The sequence below is a fragment of the Pleurodeles waltl genome, chromosome 2_2 (assembly GCF_031143425.1).
Source record: "Pleurodeles waltl isolate 20211129_DDA chromosome 2_2, aPleWal1.hap1.20221129, whole genome shotgun sequence".
Classification (NCBI taxonomy): domain Eukaryota; kingdom Metazoa; phylum Chordata; class Amphibia; order Caudata; family Salamandridae; genus Pleurodeles; species Pleurodeles waltl.
Window position 1 is genome coordinate 646,686,033 of NC_090439.1, and position 18,901 is coordinate 646,704,933.

Below are 18,901 nucleotides of genomic sequence, written 5' to 3' on the forward strand. Positions count from 1 at the left end.
TATGACACTAAGTGGTACTGTAGGAGCTTCACTCGTCTCCTAGTTCAGCCTAAGCTGCTCTGCTAAGCTACCATTATCTATCAGCCTATGCTGCTAGACACCCTATACACTAATAAGGGATAACTGGGCCTGGTGCAAGTACCCCTTGGTACTCACTACAAGCCAGTCCAGCCTCCTACATTGGTTGTGCAACGGTGGGATAAGTGCTTTGAGACTACTTACCACTCTTGTCATTGTACTTTTCATAAGAGAAAAATATACAAAACAAGTTCAGTGTATATACACATAACCAAAAAGTTTAGCATTTCCTCTTTTCACTACTTTTCTAGGTGCTGAAAAGTACTTCTAACTTTCTAAAAAGTTCTAAAAAGTTTAAAACGTTTTTTTCTCTGTCTTTCTAAAAGATCTGACAAACTTTTTTCTCTTTTTCTATCACTTTAACTCTCTCTAAAAATGTCTGGCACAGGCCAAAATGTTGATCTGTCCAAAATTGCATATGATCACCTTAGCTGGAAAGGAGCAAGGAGTCTCTGCATAGAGAGAGGTTTGAGTGTAGGGAAGAATCCTTCCTTGGAATTGTTACTTAACATGCTTAGAGAACAAGATAAGGCTAAAAGTGCCCCATCTGTTGAAAAAGTAGCTAATGGTTCCCAATCTGATCCAGGGACTCCCCCAGGAAAAGATTCAGGAAAGAAACTTCCTAGCCTTCCCATTACTAGACAGTCTAGCATAGTTGGTACTGATGTTGAGTCACACCATACAGATAGTGTTGTCTCACATCATAGCAAGAGCATTCATTCTCATCACAGTAGAAATGATGTTTCTGTTAGCCAAGCTGTTAGGGTGCTCTCTGTAAGGGACAGGTCTCCTTCTGTCCATTCTCATCATACTTCTGTTTCAAGGCATGTCCCTCCCACCCACCCTGATGACAGATTGTTAGAAAGGGAGCTCAATAGATTGAGAGTGGAACAAACCAGACTGAAGCTCAAGAAGCAACAGCTGGATTTGGATAGACAGACCTTAGAAGTAGAGAAGGAGAGACAGAAACTTGGTTTAGAAACCCATGGTGGCAGCAGCAGTATTCCCCATAGTCATCCTGCAAAAGAGCATGATTCCAGGAATCTGCACAAGATAGTTCCCCCTTATAAGGAGGGGGATGACATTAACAAGTGGTTTTCTGCACTTGAGAGGGCCTGTGCTGTACAGGATGTCCCTCAAAGGGAGTGGGCTGCTATCCTATGGCTATCATTTAGTGGAAAAGGTAGGGATAGGCTCCTTTCTGTGAAGGAAAATGAAGCTAATGATTATAAAGTTCTTAAAAATGCACTCCTGGATGGTTATGGCTTAACCACTGAACAATACAGGATAAAGTTCAGAGAGACCAAAAAGGAGTCTTCACAAGACTGGGTTGATTTCATTGACCATTCAGTGAAGGCCTTGGAGGGGTGGTTACATGGCAGCAAAGTTACTGATTATGACAGCCTGTATAACTTGATCCTGAGAGAGCATATTCTTAATAATTGTGTGTCTGATTTGTTGCACCAGTACTTGGTGGACTCTGATCTGACCTCTCCCCAAGAATTGGGAAAGAAGGCAGACAAATGGGTCAGAACAAGGGTGAACAGAAAAGTTCATACAGGGGGTGACAAAGAGAACACTAAGAAGAAAGATGGTGAAAAGTCTCAAGATAAGCATGGGGATCAGGGTAAAACCAAAGATCCCACTTCAAATCTTAAACACTCTTCAGGGGGTGGGGATAAAACAAATTCTTCCTCTTCTTCTCAACCTACACAATTTAAAAAGGCTTGGTGCTTTGTGTGTAAAAATAGAGGCCATAGGCCAGGGGATAAGTCCTGTCCAGGTAAACCCCCTGAGCCTACCACCACTAATACATCAAGCTCTAGTGCCCCTAGCAGTAGTGGTACTAGTGGTGGGACTGCTGGCAACAGTCAAGTTAAGGGTGTAGTTGGGTTCACTTATGGGTCCATAGTAGAAACTGGGGTAGTCACTCCCAAGACAGTTTCTGTCACACCTAGTGGCATTGGCCTTGCCACACTGGCTGCTTGTCCCCTTACAATGGATAAGTACAGGCAGACAGTTTCAATAAATGGTGTTGAGGCCTTGGCCTACAGGGACACAGGTGCCAGTATCACTTTGGTGACTGAAAACCTAGTGCATTCTGAACAACACATCATTGGACAACAGTATAAGATTATTGATGTCCATAACTCCACTAAGTTTCTTCCCTTAGCTATAATTCAGTTTAGTTGGGGTGGAGTTACTGGCCCTAAGCAGGTGGTGGTATCGCCTAGCTTACCTGTAGACTGTCTCTTAGGTAATGACCTAGAGGCCTCAGGTTGGGCTGATGTAGAGTTTTATGCCCATGCAGCCATGCTGGGCATCCCTGAGGAATTGTTCCCTCTCATTTCTACTGAAATGAAAAAGCAAAGGAGAGAAGGCCTGAAAACTCAGGATCCCTCTCCATCAACAGGTAAAAAGGGTATCACAGTATCCCCTAACCACCCTACCATTCAGGATACCATTCCTGTGGTGGGAGAAACCTCTCCTAGGGTGGCACCTGTTCCAAGGGAATCATCAGTTAGCAAAACTGTACTCCCTGAGGTGGAAGTACCTCTCTGTGGGATAATTAACATTGGTGAGAAAAAGAGCAACATGGAGCATCCCTCCAACCCTCCCAGAGAAACTTTAGTGCAGAAACTCTGCACTGCCTCACAACACTTAGGACAGCATCCCTGCCCTAGTGTGGAGCTCATAGGACAGCATCCCTGCCCTGCTCCAACTCAAGAGAAACAGCATCCCTGTTCTCTCTTCCAGCCATATGGACAAAGTTTTTGCCCAGCTATGGCTTTTCTGAGACAGCATCCCTGTCTGGCATTTCCATCACTACAAATAGGTTCAGTGGACAATTCCCACTGCTCTAAACTAAAACCTACTGATAGAAACTCTGAAAATACATCTTCACATTGTTGCTTAGCTAATAAACTTCAAAAAATGGTGGTTTACATCCCCACAGGGAAGTAACCATATAGTGCATGATAAATGGAGTAACCAGTCTATTGCAGAGCTACTCTCTACTTATCACCACTTAGACAATAAAGTCTCAACTGGCCAAGGTTAGCCTTATTGTCCTTCGTTTGGGGGGGGGGGGGGGGGGGGGGGGGAGGTGAGAAAGTAGCCTCTTTCTAGCCTTGTTACCCCCACTTTTGGCCTGGTTGTGAGTGTATGTCAGGGTGTTTTCACTGTCTCACTGGGATCCTGCTAGCCAGGGCCCAGTGCCCATAGTGAAAACCCTATGTTTTCAGTATGTTTGTTATGTGTCACTGGTATCCTGCTAACCAGGACCCCAGTACTCATAAGTTTGTGGCCTATATGTATGTGTTCCCTGTGTGGTGCCTAACTGTCTCACTGAGGCTCTGCTAATCAGAACCTCAGTGGTTATGCTCTCTCATTTCTTTCAAATTGTCACTAACAGGCTAGTGACCAATTTTACCAATTTACATTGGCTTACTGGAACACCCTTATAATTCCCTAGTATATGGTACTGAGGTACCCAGGGTATTGGGGTTCCAGGAGATCCCTATGGGCTGCAGCATTTCTTTTGCCACCCATAGGGAGCTCTGACAATTCTTACACAGGCCTGCCACTGCAGCCTGAGTGAAATAACGTCCACGTTATTTCACAGCCATTTTACACTGCACTTAAGTAACTTATAAGTCACCTATATGTCTAACCTTTACCTGGTAAAGGTTAGGTGCAAAGTTACTTAGTGTGAGGGCACCCTGGCACTAGCCAAGGTGCCCCCACATTGTTCAGGGCCAATTCCCCGGACTTTGTGAGTGCGGGGACAACATTACACGTGTGCACTACATATAGGTCACTACCTATATGTAGCTTCACAATGGTAACTCCGAATATGGCCATGTAACATGTCTACGATCATGGAATTGCCCCCTCTATGCCATCCTGGCATAGTTGGCACAATCCCATGATCCCAGTGGTCTGTAGCACAGACCCTGGTACTGCCAAACTGCCCTTCCTGGGGTTTCACTGCAGCTGCTGCTGCTGCCAACCCCTCAGACAGGCATCTGCCCTCCTGGGGTCCAGCCAGGCCTGGCCCAGGATGGCAGAACAAAGGACTTCCTCTGAGAGAGGGTGTTACACCCTCTCCCTTTGGAAAATGGTGTGAAGGCAGGGGAGGAGTAGCCTCCCCCAGCCTCTGGAAATGCTTTCTTGGGCACAGATGTGCCCAATTCTGCATAAACCAGTCTACACCGGTTCAGGGAACCCCTTAGCCCTGCTCTGGCGCGAAACTGGACAAAGGAAAGGGGAGTGACCACTCCCCTGACCTGCACCTCCCCTGGGAGGTGTCCAGAGCTCCTCCAGTGTGCTCCAGACCTCTGCCATCTTGGAAACAGAGGTGCTGCTGGCACACTGGACTGCTCTGAGTGGCCAGTGCCACCAGGTGACGTCAGAGACTCCTTCTGATAGGCTCCTTCAGGTGTTGCTAGCCTATCCTCTCTCCTAGGTAGCCAAACCCTCTTTTCTGGCTATTTAGGGTCTCTGTCTCTGGGGAAACTTTAGATAACGAATGCAAGAGCTCATCCGAGTTCCTCTGCATCTCTCTCTTCACCTTCTGCCAAGGAATCGACTGCTGACCGCGCTGGAAGCCTGCAAAACTGCAACATAGTAGCAAAGACGACTACTGCAACTCTGTAACGCTGATCCTGCCGCCTTCTCGACTGTTTTCCTGGTGGTGCATGCTGTGGGGGTAGTCTGCCTCCTCTCTGCACTAGAAGCTCCGAAGAAATCTCCCGTGGGTCGACGGAATCGTCCCCCTGCAACCGCAGGCACCAAAGAACTGCAGCACCGGTCCCTTGGGTCTCCTCTCAGCACGACGAGCGAGGTCCCTCGAATCCAGCAACTGTGTCCAAGTGACCCCCACAGTCCAGTGACTCTTCAGTCCAAGTTTGGTGGAGGTAAGTCCTTGCCTCCCCACGCCAGACTGCATTGCTGGGAACTGCGACTTTTGCAGCTACTCCGGCCCCTGTGCACTTCCGGCGGAAATCCTTTGTGCACAGCCAAGCCTGAGTCCACAGCACTCTAACCTGCATTGCACGACTTTCTAAGTTGGTCTCCGGCGACGTGAGACTCCTTTGTGCGACTTCGGGTGAGCACCGTTTCACGCATCCTCGTAGTGCCTGTTTCTGGCCCTTCTCCGGGTGCCACCTGCTGCTAAGAGGGCTCCTTGTCTTGCTCGACGTCTCCTCTACCTCCTGGTCCAATTTGCGACCTCCTGGTCCGTCCTGGGCCACAGCAGCATCCAAAAACGCTAACTGCACGATTTGCAGCTAGCAAGGCTTGTTGGCGTTCTTTCGGTGGGAAAACACTTTTGCACGACTCTCCACAGCGAGAGGGATCCGTCCACCAAAGGGGAAGTCTCTAGCCCTTTTCGTTCTTGCAGAAACCTCAGCTTCTTCTGTCCAGTAGAAGCTTCTTTGCACCCACAGCTGGCATTTCTTGGGCATCTGCCCATCTCCGACTTGATTGTGACTTTTGGACTTGGTCCCCTTGTTCCACAGGTACCCTCGACTGGAAATCCATTGTTGTTGCATTGTTGGTTTGTGTCTTTCCTGCATTATTCCTCTATCACGACTTCTATGTCCTTGGGGGAACTTTAGTGCACTTTGCACTCACTTTTCAGGGTCTTGGGGTGGGCTATTTTTCTAACCCTCACTATTTTCTAATAGTCCCAGCGACCCTCTACAAGGTCACATAGGTTTGGGGTCCATTCGTGGTTCGCATTCCACTTTTGGAGTATATGGTTTGTGTTGCCCCTATCCCTATGTGTCCCCATTGCATCCTATTGTAACTATACATTGTTTGCACTGTTTTCTAAGACTATACTGCATATTTTTGGTATTGTGTACATATATCTTGTGTATATTTCCTATCCTCTCACTGAGGGTACCTTTATTTTTAGTATAACTGTGTATTGTGTTTTCTTATGATATTGTGCATATGACACTAAGTGGTACTGTAGGAGCTTCACTCGTCTCCTAGTTCAGCCTAAGCTGCTCTGCTAAGCTACCATTATCTATCAGCCTATGCTTCTAGACACCCTATACACTAATAAGGGATAACTGGGCCTGGTGCAAGGTGCAAGTACCCCATGATACTCACTACAAGCCAGTCCAGCCTCCTACATCAACGTTGTCTTCGGCGCCTACGTAGCTGTTGGTCATAGAGGAGCAGAAAGACAAGGGCAGGGAGTATTTGTAGTTCCGGCTCCATGGATTCCTCGTGGGATATGTTCAGGTGAGCGTTTTCCCATAGCAAAAGCTGTTTCCGCTGTGTTTTTATCCACGGTGAAACCGCCCCGGAAAAGGTGGCGGATTGGCGGGTTGTAATACTGTGGGCGGTACATTGTCTCCCATCTGTCTGTTGGCGGTGACCGCCGCGCTGCTTGTCTGTACCGCCGTGGCGGGCAAAGTGTTAAAGTGGCTGTCTTTGTTGGTGGTTTCCGCCAGGGTCATAATTCACTTTTTTTGTCCGCCAGCCTGTTTGCGGTATTTCCGCTGTTTTAACACCGTCTGCCAGGGTTGTAATGACCTCCTCTGTGTCATGACCCACCCTTTCAAGGATACTACTCTTAATATCCTTGTAAGGAGTAGTACCGCCGGGATTAGCGGCCTGGTAGGCTGTTTGAAGGATGCTCGTTAGGAGGGGCGCGATATACTGGCCCCATCGTTCTTCTGGCCATTGAGCCGAGGATGCCACACATTTGAAATTTGTGAAGAAGGAGTCAGGGTCTTCTCCTTCTTGGAACTTTTGCAGTACCGAGCTCGGAACATTAGGGTGTACTTTGCTGGCTGCGATGGTATTGGTTAATTTCTGGAGCGCAGTCTCATGTACCAGCTGGTTATTAGCCATGATGGTGGCTTGGCTTTTTAATGCCGTTTGAAGGGCCTCTCGGTCTTCTTTGTCCTCCCTTTGATGAGCCTCCCACACCAGTTAGAGGTGTCGCTGTCCCTCCGCCAACTGCTTGATCATATCCTCTAGCGTAGGTTTCTCCCCCATTCTGTCTGCCTCTTTATACAGCCTAGGGACTCCAAATCCCACTTCTGACACTACTGTGGTGGGGATCGGCGGTACAGAGGACTCTGGGTCGTATGTAGAGAGGGAAGTTTTATTTCTTTATGAAGTTGAAACAATAAGTAATGGCTGTTAATGTGGTAACAAAAATCTGATAGCAACAATTCCAGTTGGCTCCTTCTTTTCCTAATGTCTCTGTTCTTTTCTTCTCCTTTAGGTCTCTTGGGTGGTGTCGGGTCGCATAACTTCCCAGTTGGAACCGAAAACAAAACACAGGAGCGAAAACAAAAGGTAAGTGGTTTTGTGGGGTTCTGGCGTTGTTTTTAGTGTGAAAACATGCAGGAGGGAGGGAAACTAGTGAGATAGAGGAGGAGAGGTATAGAGGTATGCCCGGTAGTGAGGGGTGGAGGGTTCGATGCACTTGTGACAATTCTCTTTTCCGTGCTCAGCCCAAGTTGTCTCCCGTTTTAGTTTCGTTCTCCGTGAGAACTCCTCCTCCTCCCCTCTCCTGGAGTCCGTCATCTGTTTTGAAGGTGGAACCCGGAAATCCGGGTTCGAAGTGCCCAAAGGCGTTCTCATGTCTCCATGGAAACGCGTGAGTGCTCCGAGTGAGGCGCGCGAAAGGCGCCAGTCCGAGGAGCTGCAGGACGCGGTCGAAGAGACCCATCTACAGTGGGTTGCCCACTGCTTTATACTGGGGAGTGCAAAGCCACAGTCTCACAAGTCTTTTCAGTGGTTGGGTTGCCCACTGCTTTATCCTGGGGAGTGCAAAGCCACAGTCTCACAAGTCTTTTCAGTGGGTGGGTTGCCCACTGCTTTATCCTGGGGAGTGCAAAGCCACAGTCTCACAAGTCTCTCAAGTGGGTGGGTTGCCCACTGCTTTATCCTGGGGAGTGCAAAGCCACAGTCTCACAAGTCTCTCAAGTGGGTGGGTTGCCCACTGCTTTATCCTGGGGAGTGCAAAGCCACAGTCTCACAAGTATCTCAAGTGGGTGGTGTAGGAGGCTGGACTGGCTTGTAGTGAGTACCAAGGGGTACTTGCACCTTGCACCAGGCCCAGTTATCCCTTATTAGTGTATAGGATGTCTAGCAGCTTAGGCTGATAGATAATGGTAGCTTAGCAGAGCAGCTTAGGCTGAACTAGGAGACGTGTGAAGCTACTACAGTACCACTTAGTGTCATATGCACAATATCATAAGAAAACACAATACACAGTTATACTAAAAATAAAGGTACTTTATTTTTATGACAATATGCCAAAGTATCTTAGAGTGTACCCTCAGTGAGAGGATAGGAAATATACACAAGATATATATACACAATAGCAAAAATATGCAGTATAGTCTTAGAAAACAGTGCAAACAATGTATAGTTACAATAGGATGCAATGGGGAAACATAGGGATAGGGGCAACACAAACCATATACTCCAAAAGTGGAATGCGAACCACGAATGGACCCCAAACCTATGTGACCTTGTAGAGGGTCGCTGGGACTATTAGAAAATAGTGAGAGTTAGAAAAATAACCCTCCCCAAGACCCTGAAAAGTGAGTGCAAAGTGCACCAAAGTTCCCCTAAGGACAAAATAGTCGTGTTAGAGGAATAATGCAGGAAAGACACAAACCAGCAATGCAACAACTGTGGATTTCCAATCTAGGGTACCTGTGGAACAAGGGGACCAAGTCCAAAAGTCACAAGCAAGTCGGAGATGGGCAGATGCCCAGCTGCGGGTGCAAAGAAGCTTCGACTGGACAGAAGAAGCTGAGGTTTCTGCAGGAACGAAAAGGGCTAGAGACTTCCCCTTTGGTGGACGGATCCCTCTCGCCTTGGAGAGTCGTGCAGAAGTGTTTTCCCGCCGGAAGGACGCCAACAAGCCTTGCTACACGCAAATCGTGCGTTTGGCGTTTTTGGACGCTGCTGGGGCCCAGGAGGGACCAGGAGGTCGCAAATTGGACCTGCAGAGAGAGGGGACGTCGAGCAAGACAAGGAGCCCTCACTGAAGCAGGTAGCACCCGGAGAAGTGCCAGAAACAGGCACTACGAGGATGCATGAAACGGTGCTCGCCGAAGTTGCACAAAGGAGTCCCACGTCGCCGGAGACCAACTTAGAAAGTCGTGCAATGCAGGTTAGAGTGCCGTGGACCCGGGCTTGGCTGTGCACGAAGGATTTCCGCCGGAAGTGCACAGGGGCCGGAGTAGCTGCAAAGTCGCGGTTCCCAGCAATGCAGCCCAGCGAGGTGAGGCAAGGACTTACCTCCACCAAACTTGGGCTGAAGAGTCACTGGACTGTGGGGGTCACTTGGACAGAGTCGCTGGATTCGAGGGACCTCGCTCGTCGTGCTGAGAGGAGACCCAAGGGACCGGTAATGCAGCTTTTTGGTGCCTGCGGTTGCAGGGGGAAGATTCCGTCGACCCACGGGAGATTTCTTCGGAGCTTCTGGTGCAGAGAGGAGGCAGACTACCCCCACAGCATGCACAAGCAGGAAAACAGTCGAGAAGGCGGCAGGATCAGCGTTACAGAGTTGCAGTAGTCGTCTTTGCTACTATGTTGCAGGTTTGCAGGCTTCCAGCGCGGTCAGCGGTCGATTCCTTATCAGAAGGTGAAGAGGGAGATGCAGAGGAACTCGGCTGAGCTCATGCATTCGTTATCTAAAGTTTCCCCAGAGACAGAGACCCTAAATAGCCAGAAAAGAGGGTTTGGCTACCTAGGAGAGAGGAAAGGCTACTAACACCTGAAGGAGCCTATCAGCAGGAGTCTCTGACGTCACCTGGTGGCACTGGCCACTCAGAGCAGTCCAGTGTGCCAGCAGCACCTCTGTTTCCAAGATGGCAGAGGTCTGGAGCACACTGGAGGAGCTCTGGACACCTCCCAGGGGAGGTGCAGGTCAGGGGAGTGGTCACTCCCCTTTCCTTTGTCCAGTTTCGCGCCAGAGCAGGGGCTAAGGGGGTCCCTGAACCGGTGTAGACTGGCTTATGCAGAATTGGGCACATCTGTGCCCAACAAAGCATTTCCAGAGGCTGGGGGAGGCTACTCCTCCCCTGCCTTCACACCATTTTCCAAAGGGAGAGGGTGTCACACCCTCTCTCAGAGGAAGTTCTTTGTTCTGCCATCCTGGGCCAGGCCTGGCTGGACCCCAGGAGGGCAGCTGCCTGTCTGAGGGGTTGGCAGCAGCAGCAGCTGCAGTGAAACCCCAGGAAGGGCAGTCTGGCAGTACCAGGGTCTGTGCTACAGACCACTGGGATCATGGAATTGTACCAACAATGCCAGGATGGCATAGAGGGGGCAATTCCATGATCATAGACATGTTACATGGCCATATTCGGAGTTACCATGGTGAAGCTACATATAGGTAGTGACCTATATGTAGTGCACGCGTGTAATGGTGTCCCCGCACTCACAAAGTTCAGTGAATTGGCTCTGAACAATGTGGGGGCACCTTGGCTAGTGCCAGGGTGCCCTCACACTAAGTAACTTTGCACCTAACCTTTACCAGGTAAAGGTTAGACATATAGGTGACTTATAAGTTACTTAAGTGCAGTGTAAAATGGCTGTGTAAGAATTGTCTGAGCTCCCTATGGGTGGCAAAAGAAATGCTGCAGCCCATAGGGATCTCCTGGAACCCCAATACCCTGGGTACCTCAGTACCATATACTAGGGAATTATAAGGGTGTTCCAGTAAGCCAATGTAAATTGGTAAAAATGGTCACTAGCCTGTCAGTGACAATTTGGAAAGAAATGAGAGAGCATAACCACTGAGGTTCTGATTAGCAGAGCCTCAGTGAGACAGTTAGTCACTACACAGGTAACACATTCAGGCACACTTATGAGCACTGGGGCCCTGGGTTACCAGGGTCCCAGTGACACATACAACTAAAACAACATATATACAGTGAAAATGGGGGTAACATGCCAGGCAAGATGGTACTTTCCTACACAACTCCCCCCCAAACGAAGGACAATAAGACTAGCCATTACCTGATGAGTCTTCATTGTCTAAGTGGAAATATCTGGAGAGTCCATCTGCATTGGAGTGGCTACTCCCAGGTCTATGTTCCACTGTATAGTCCATTCCCTGTAGGGATATGGACCACCTCAACAATTTAGGATTTTCACCTTTCATTTGTTTTAGCCAAAGTAGAGGTTTGTGGTCTGTCTGAACAATGAAGTGAGTGCCAAACAGGTATGGCCTCAACTTCTTCAGAGCCCAGACCACAGCAAAGGCCTCCCTCTCAATGGCAGACCAACGCTTTTCTCTAGGGGTCAACCTCCTACTAATAAAAGCAACAGGTTGATCCTGGCCCTCAGAATTAAGTTGTGATAGGACTGCCCCTACTCCTAATTCAGATGCATCAGTTTGGACATAGAATTTTTTAGAGTAACAAGGGCTTTTCAGGACAGGTGCAGAGCACATGGCCTGCTTCAGCTCCTCAAAAGCTTTCTGACAGCTTGCTGTCCATAATACCTTTTTAGGCATTTTCTTGGATGTGAGGTCATTAAGAGGGGCTGCAATGGAGCCATAGTTCTTAATGAACCTCCTGTAATACCCAGTGAGGCCTAGGAAGGCTCTCCCCTGAGTCTGAGTGGTAGGGGGAACCCAATCAATAATAGTTTGGATTTTCCCCTGAAGTGGTGCAATCTGTTCCCCACCAACAAGGTGTCCCAGATAAACCACCTTACCCTGCCCTATCTGGCACTTTGAAGCCTTGATAGTGAGGCCTGCCTTTTGCAGAGCCTCCAAAACTTTCCAAAGGTGGACCAGGTGATCATCCCAGCTGGAGCTAAAGACAGCTATATCGTCCAAATATGCTGCACTGAAAGCTTCCAGCCCTTGCAGGACTGTGTTCACCAACCTCTGAAAAGTGGCAGGTGCATTTTTCAAACCAAAAGGCATTACAGTAAACTGGTAATGTCCTCCAATGGTAGAAAATGCAGTCTTAGGTTTAGCATCTTCTGACAATTTGATCTGCCAATACCCTGCAGTCAAATCAAAAGTGCTTAGATACTTGGCAGATGCCAGTGTATCTATAAGCTCATCTGCCCTGGGTATAGGGTGAGCATCAGTTTTGGTTACCAAGTTGAGACCTCTATAGTCTACACAAAACCTCATTTCCTTCTTTCCATCTTTAGAATTGGGTTTTGGTACCAGTACCACAGGAGAAGCCCATGGACTGTCAGAGTGCTCAACCACTCCTAGTTCCAACATTTTCTGAACTTCTTGCTTTATGCAGTCCCTGACATGGTCAGGCTGCCTATAGATCTTACTTTTGACAGGTAAACTGTCTCCAGTATCTATAGTGTGCTCACACCAAGAAGTGGTGCCTGGCACAGTAGAGAAGAGTTCTGAAAATTGTCCTAGGAGATTTATGCAATTATCTTTCTGCTCAGCAGTAAGACAATCAGCCAAAACTACACCTTCCACAAGAGCATCTTGTTCTGTGGAAGAGAAGAGATCAGGTAGAGGATCACTGTCTTCTTCCTGTCCCTCATCTGTTGCCATGAGCAGGGTGAGATCAGCCCTGTCATAGTAGGGTTTCAGGCGGTTGACATGGAGCACCCTAAGGGGACTCCTGGCAGTGCCTAAGTCAACCAAGTAGGTGACTTCACCCTTCTTTTCAACAATTGTGTGGGGTCCACTCCATTTATCTTGGAGTGCTCTTGGGGCCACAGGCTCCAAGACCCACACTTTCTGCCCTGGTTGGTACTGAACCAAAACAGCCTTCTGATCATGCCATTGCTTCTGGAGCTCTTGGCTGGCGTGAAGGTTTTTACTGGCCTTTTTCATGTACTCAGCCATCCTTGATCTGAGGCCAAGTACATAATCCACAATATCCTGCTTAGGAGCTTTTAAAGGTTGTTCCCAACCCTCCTTTACAAGTGTGAGTGGCCCCCTAACAGGGTGTCCAAAAAGAAGTTCAAAGGGGCTGAAGCCCACTCCTTTCTGGGGTACCTCCCTGTAGGCAAAAAGGAGGCATGGTAGAAGGATATCCCATCTCCTGCGGAGTTTTTCAGGGAGTCCCATAATCATGCCTTTGAGAGTTTTATTAAATCTCTCCACCAGTCCATTTGTTTGTGGATGATAGGGTGTTGTGAACTTGTAAGTTACACCACACTCCTTCCACATGGCCTTTAAGTATGCAGACATGAAATTGCTTCCTCTGTCTGATACTACTTCCTTTGGGAAGCCCACCCTGGAAAATATTCCCAGGAGGGCCTTTGCCACTGCAGGAGCTGTAGTGGTCCTTAAAGGAATAGCTTCAGGATATCTTGTGGCATGGTCCACTACCACTAAGATAAACCTATTGCCTGAAGCAGTAGGAGGGTCAAGGGGGCCAACTATGTCAACCCCTACCCTTTCAAAGGGAACCCCAACCACAGGCAGTGGGATAAGGGGTGCCTTTGGAGTTCCACCTGTCTTGCCACTGGCTTGACAGGTTTCACAGGACTTACAAAATTCCTTTGTGTCCTCAGACATCCTAGGCCAATGAAACAATGGTACCAATCTGTCCCAAGTTTTCATTTGACCCAGGTGCCCAGCTAAGGGAATGTCATGTGCCAGTGTTAGGAGGAACTTTCTGTACTCCTGAGGAATCAGTGTACAAGAGGTTGTCCTCCCAGTAAACTCTGTGAGAGTCACTGACATCCCCATTAGCCTGTTTGACAGCTTGCTGTCTGAGACCCTCTAATGTGGGACAGGTTTGCTGTGCCACACTCAGCTCCTCTCTGGCAGGCCCCCCTTCACCCAAAAGCTCAGCAGTGTCTGCTTCCAGCTCCTCTGGTGTAGGTTCTGCACAGGGAGGGAATTCTTCTTCCTCAGAATTAAAATCCACTGTAGAGGGAGGGATAGTAGGAAGTGGTTTGCTTCTACTAGCCCTAGCTTTAGGGAGCACTTGGTCCATTGTTCCAGGATCCAAGCTTCCCTGTCCTTTTTGCTTTTTGGCCTGAGCCCTTGTCAAAGCAAAAATATGCCCTGGGATGCCCAGCATTGCTGCATGGGCCTCCAACTCCACATCTGACCAAGCTGATGTCTCCAAATCATTCCCTAATAGACAGTCTACAGGTAAATCTGAAGCTACCACAACTTTCTTTGGACCAGTTACCCCCCCCCCAGTTGAGATTTACAACAGCCATGGGGTGGCTTTGTGTTATGTTGTGAGCATCGGTTACTTGGTACTGGTGTCCAAGTATGTGTTGTTCAGGGTGCACCAGTTTCTCAATCACCATTGTGACACTGGCACCTGTGTCCCTGTAGGCCTGGACCTCAACACCATTTATTAGGGTTAGTTGCTTGTACTTCTCCAAGTTATGGGGGCAAGCAACCAAAGTGGCTAAATCAATAGCCCTTTCAGAGACTAAAGTAGCCTCTGTGGTCTCCCTAATCAGACCAACCCCAACTAAATTACCAAAAGTGAGCCCAGCTACTCCCTTGGATTGGCTATTAGTAGGTTTGCTCCCACCACCACTGCTATTAGTAGGGACACTAGGTGTAGCAGTAGGGGTTGTAGTGGTAGGAGCTGTGGTGCCTTTCTTTGGACAACTGGGATCTGTTGTCCAATGGCCTTTTATTTTACATAAATAGCACCATGGTTTCTTTTCCTTGTTCTGATTAAAGGAGGATATGGACCCACCACCCCCACCAGAGTGTTTTTGTGGGCCTGATGAAGACTCATTTTTAGATTTGTCCCCACCCTTGTCAGAAGACTTACCATCCTTCTTTTTGTTGCCATCTTTGTCACCCCCTGTATGAACTTTTCTGTTCACTCTTGTTCTGACCCATTTGTCTGCCTTCTTTCCCAATTCTTGGGGAGAGGTCAGATCAGAGTCCACCAAGTACTGGTGCAACAAATCAGACACACAATTATTAAGAATATGCTCTCTCAGGATTAAGTTATACAGGCTGTCATAATCAGTAACTTTACTGCCATGTAACCACCCCTCCAAGGCCTTCACTGCCTGGTCAATGAAATCAACCCAGTCTTGTGAAGACTCCTTTTTGGTCTCTCTGAACTTTATCCTGTACTGTTCAGTGGTTAAGCCATAACCATCCAGGAGTGCATTCTTAAGAACTTGGAAATTATTAGCATCATTTTCTTTTACAGTAAGGAGCCTGTCCCTACCTTTTCCAGTAAATGATAGCCATAGGATAGCAGCCCACTGCTTTTGAGGGACATCCTGTACAGCACAGGCCCTCTCAAGAGCAGCAAACCACTTGTTAATGTCATCCCCCTCCTTATAAGGGGGAACTATCTTGTGCAGATTCCTGGAATCATGCTCTTTTGCAGGATGACTATGGGGAATACTGCTGCTGCCACCATGGGTTTCTAAACCCAACTTCTGTCTTTCCCTCTCTACTTCTAAAGACTGTCTATCCAAATCCAGCTGTTGCTTCTTGAGCTTCAGTCTGGTTTGTTCCACTCTCAATCTATTGAGCTCCCTTTCTAACAATCTGTCATCAGGGTGGGTGGGAGGGACATTTCTAGATACAGAGGTATGATGGGAATGAACAGAAGGAGACCTGTCCCTTACAGAGGGCACCCTAACAGCTTGGCTACCAGTATAATGTGAGAGCACACCATTAGTATGGTGTGATTCAACCTCTGTACCAACTATGCTAGACTGTCTAGTAATGGGCAGGCTGAGAAGTTTCTTTCCTGAACCTTTTCCTGGGGGAGTCCCTGGATCAGATTGAGAACCATTAGCTACTTTTTCTATAGATTGGGCACTTATGGCCTTATCCTGTACTCTAAGCATATTAATTAACAGTTCTAAGGAAGGATTCTTCCCTACACTCAAACCTCTCTCTATGCAGAGACTCCTTGCTCCTTTCCAGCTAAGGTGATCATATGCAAGTTTGGACAGTTCAACATTTTTGCCTGTGCCAGACATTTTTTAGAGAGAGTTAAAGTGATAGAAAAAGAGAAAAAAGTTTTCAGAACTTTTTGGAAAGACAGAAAAAACTTTTTAAACTTTTAAGAACTTTTTGAAAGTTTTAGAAGTACTTTTCAGCACTTAGAAAAGAGTGAAAAGAGGAAATGCAAAACTTTTTGGCTATGTGTATATACACTGACCTTGTTTTGTATATTTTTCTCTTATGAAAAGTACAATGACAAGAGTGGTAAGTAGTCTCAAGCACTTATCCCACCACTGCACAACCAATGTAGGAGGCTGGACTGGCTTGTAGTGAGTACCAAGGGGTACTTGCACCTTGCACCAGGCCCAGTTATCCCTTATTAGTGTATAGGATGTCTAGCAGCTTAGGCTGATAGATAATGGTAGCTTAGCAGAGCAGCTTAGGCTGAACTAGGAGACGTGTGAAGCTACTACAGTACCACTTAGTGTCATATGCACAATATCATAAGAAAACACAATACACAGTTATACTAAAAATAAAGGTACTTTATTTTTATGACAATATGCCAAAGTATCTTAGAGTGTACCCTCAGTGAGAGGATAGGAAATATACACAAGATATATATACACAATAGCAAAAATATGCAGTATAGTCTTAGAAAACAGTGCAAACAATGTATAGTTACAATAGGATGCAATGGGGAAACATAGGGATAGGGGCAACACAAACCATATACTCCAAAAGTGGAATGCGAACCACGAATGGACCCCAAACCTATGTGACCTTGTAGAGGGTCGCTGGGACTATTAGAAAATAGTGAGAGTTAGAAAAATAACCCTCCCCAAGACCCTGAAAAGTGAGTGCAAAGTGCACCAAAGTTCCCCTAAGGACAAAATAGTCGTGTTAGAGGAATAATGCAGGAAAGACACAAACCAGCAATGCAACAACTGTGGATTTCCAATCTAGGGTACCTGTGGAACAAGGGGACCAAGTCCAAAAGTCACAAGCAAGTCGGAGATGGGCAGATGCCCAGGAAATGCCAGCTGCGGGTGCAAAGAAGCTTCGACTGGACAGAAGAAGCTGAGGTTTCTGCAGGAACGAAAAGGGCTAGAGACTTCCCCTTTAGTGGACGGATCCCTCTCGCCTTGGAGAGTCGTGCAGAAGTGTTTTCCCGCCGGAAGGACGCCAACAAGCCTTGCTACACGCAAATCGTGCGTTTGGCGTTTTTGGACGCTGCTGGGGCCCAGGAGGGACCAGGAGGTCGCAAATTGGACCTGCAGAGAGAGGGGACGTCGAGCAAGACAAAGAGCCCTCACTGAAGCAGGTAGCACCCGGAGAAGTGCCAGAAACAGGCACTACGAGGATGCGTGAAATGGTGCTCGCCGAAGTTGCACAAAGGAGTCCCACGTCGCCGGAGACCAACTTAGAAAGTCGTGCAATGCAGGTTAGAGTGCCGTGGACCCGGGCTTGGCTGTGCACGAAGGATTTCCGCCGGAAGTGCACAGGGGCCGGAGTAGCTGCAAAGTCGCGGTTCCCAGCAATGCAGCCCAGCGAGGTGAGGCAAGGACTTACCTCCACCAAACTTGGGCTGAAGAGTCACTGGACTGTGGGGGTCACTTGGACAGAGTCGCTGGATTCGAGGGACCTCGCTCGTCGTGCTGAGAGGAGACCCAAGGGACCGGTAATGCAGCTTTTTGGTGCCTGCGGTTGCAGGGGGAAGATTCCGTCGACCCACGGGAGATTTCTTCGGAGCTTCTGGTGCAGAGAGGAGGCAGACTACCCCCACAGCATGCACAAGCAGGAAAACAGTCGAGAAGGCGGCAGGATCAGCGTTACAGAGTTGCAGTAGTCGTCTTTGCTACTATGTTGCAGGTTTGCAGGCTTCCAGCGCGGTCAGCGGTCGATTCCTTATCAGAAGGTGAAGAGGGAGATGCAGAGGAACTCGGCTGAGCTCATGCATTCGTTATCTAAAGTTTCCCCAGAGACAGAGACCCTAAATAGCCAGAAAAGAGGGTTTGGCTACCTAGGAGAGAGGAAAGGCTACTAACACCTGAAGGAGCCTATCAGCAGGAGTCTCTGATGTCACCTGGTGGCACTGGCCACTCAGAGCAGTCCAGTGTGCCAGCAGCACCTCTGTTTCCAAGATGGCAGAGGTCTGGAGCACACTGGAGGAGCTCTGGACACCTCCCAGGGGAGGTGCAGGTCAGGGGAGTGGTCACTCCCCTTTCCTTTGTCCAGTTTTGCGCCAGAGCAGGGGCTAAGGGGTCCCTGAACCGGTGTAGACTGGCTTATGCAGAATTGGGCACATCTGTGCCCAACAAAGCATTTCCAGAGGCTGGGGGAGGCTACTCCTCCCCTGCCTTCACACCATTTTCCAAAGGGAGAGGGTGTCACACCCTCTCTCAGAGGAAGTTCTTTGTTCTGCCATCCTGGGCCAGGCCTGGCTGGACCCCAGGAGGGCAGCTGCCTGTCTGAGGGGTTGGCAGCAGCAGCAGCTGCAGTGAAACCCCAGGAAGGGCAGTCTGGCAGTACCAGGGTCTGTGCTACAGACCACTGGGATCATGGAATTGTACCAACAATGCCAGGATGGCATAGAGGGGGCAATTCCATGATCATAGACATGTTACATGGCCATATTCGGAGTTACCATGGTGAAGCTACATATAGGTAGTGACCTATATGTAGTGCACGCGTGTAATGGTGTTCCCACACTCACAAAGTTCAGTGAATTGGCTCTGAACAATGTGGGGGCACCTTGGCTAGTGCCAGGGTGCCCTCACACTAAGTAACTTTGCACCTAACCTTTACCAGGTAAAGGTTAGACATATAGGTGACTTATAAGTTACTTAAGTGCAGTGTAAAATGGCTGTGAAATAACGTGGACGTTATTTCACTCAGGCTGCAGTGGCAGGCCTGTGTAAGAATTGTCTGAGCTCCCTA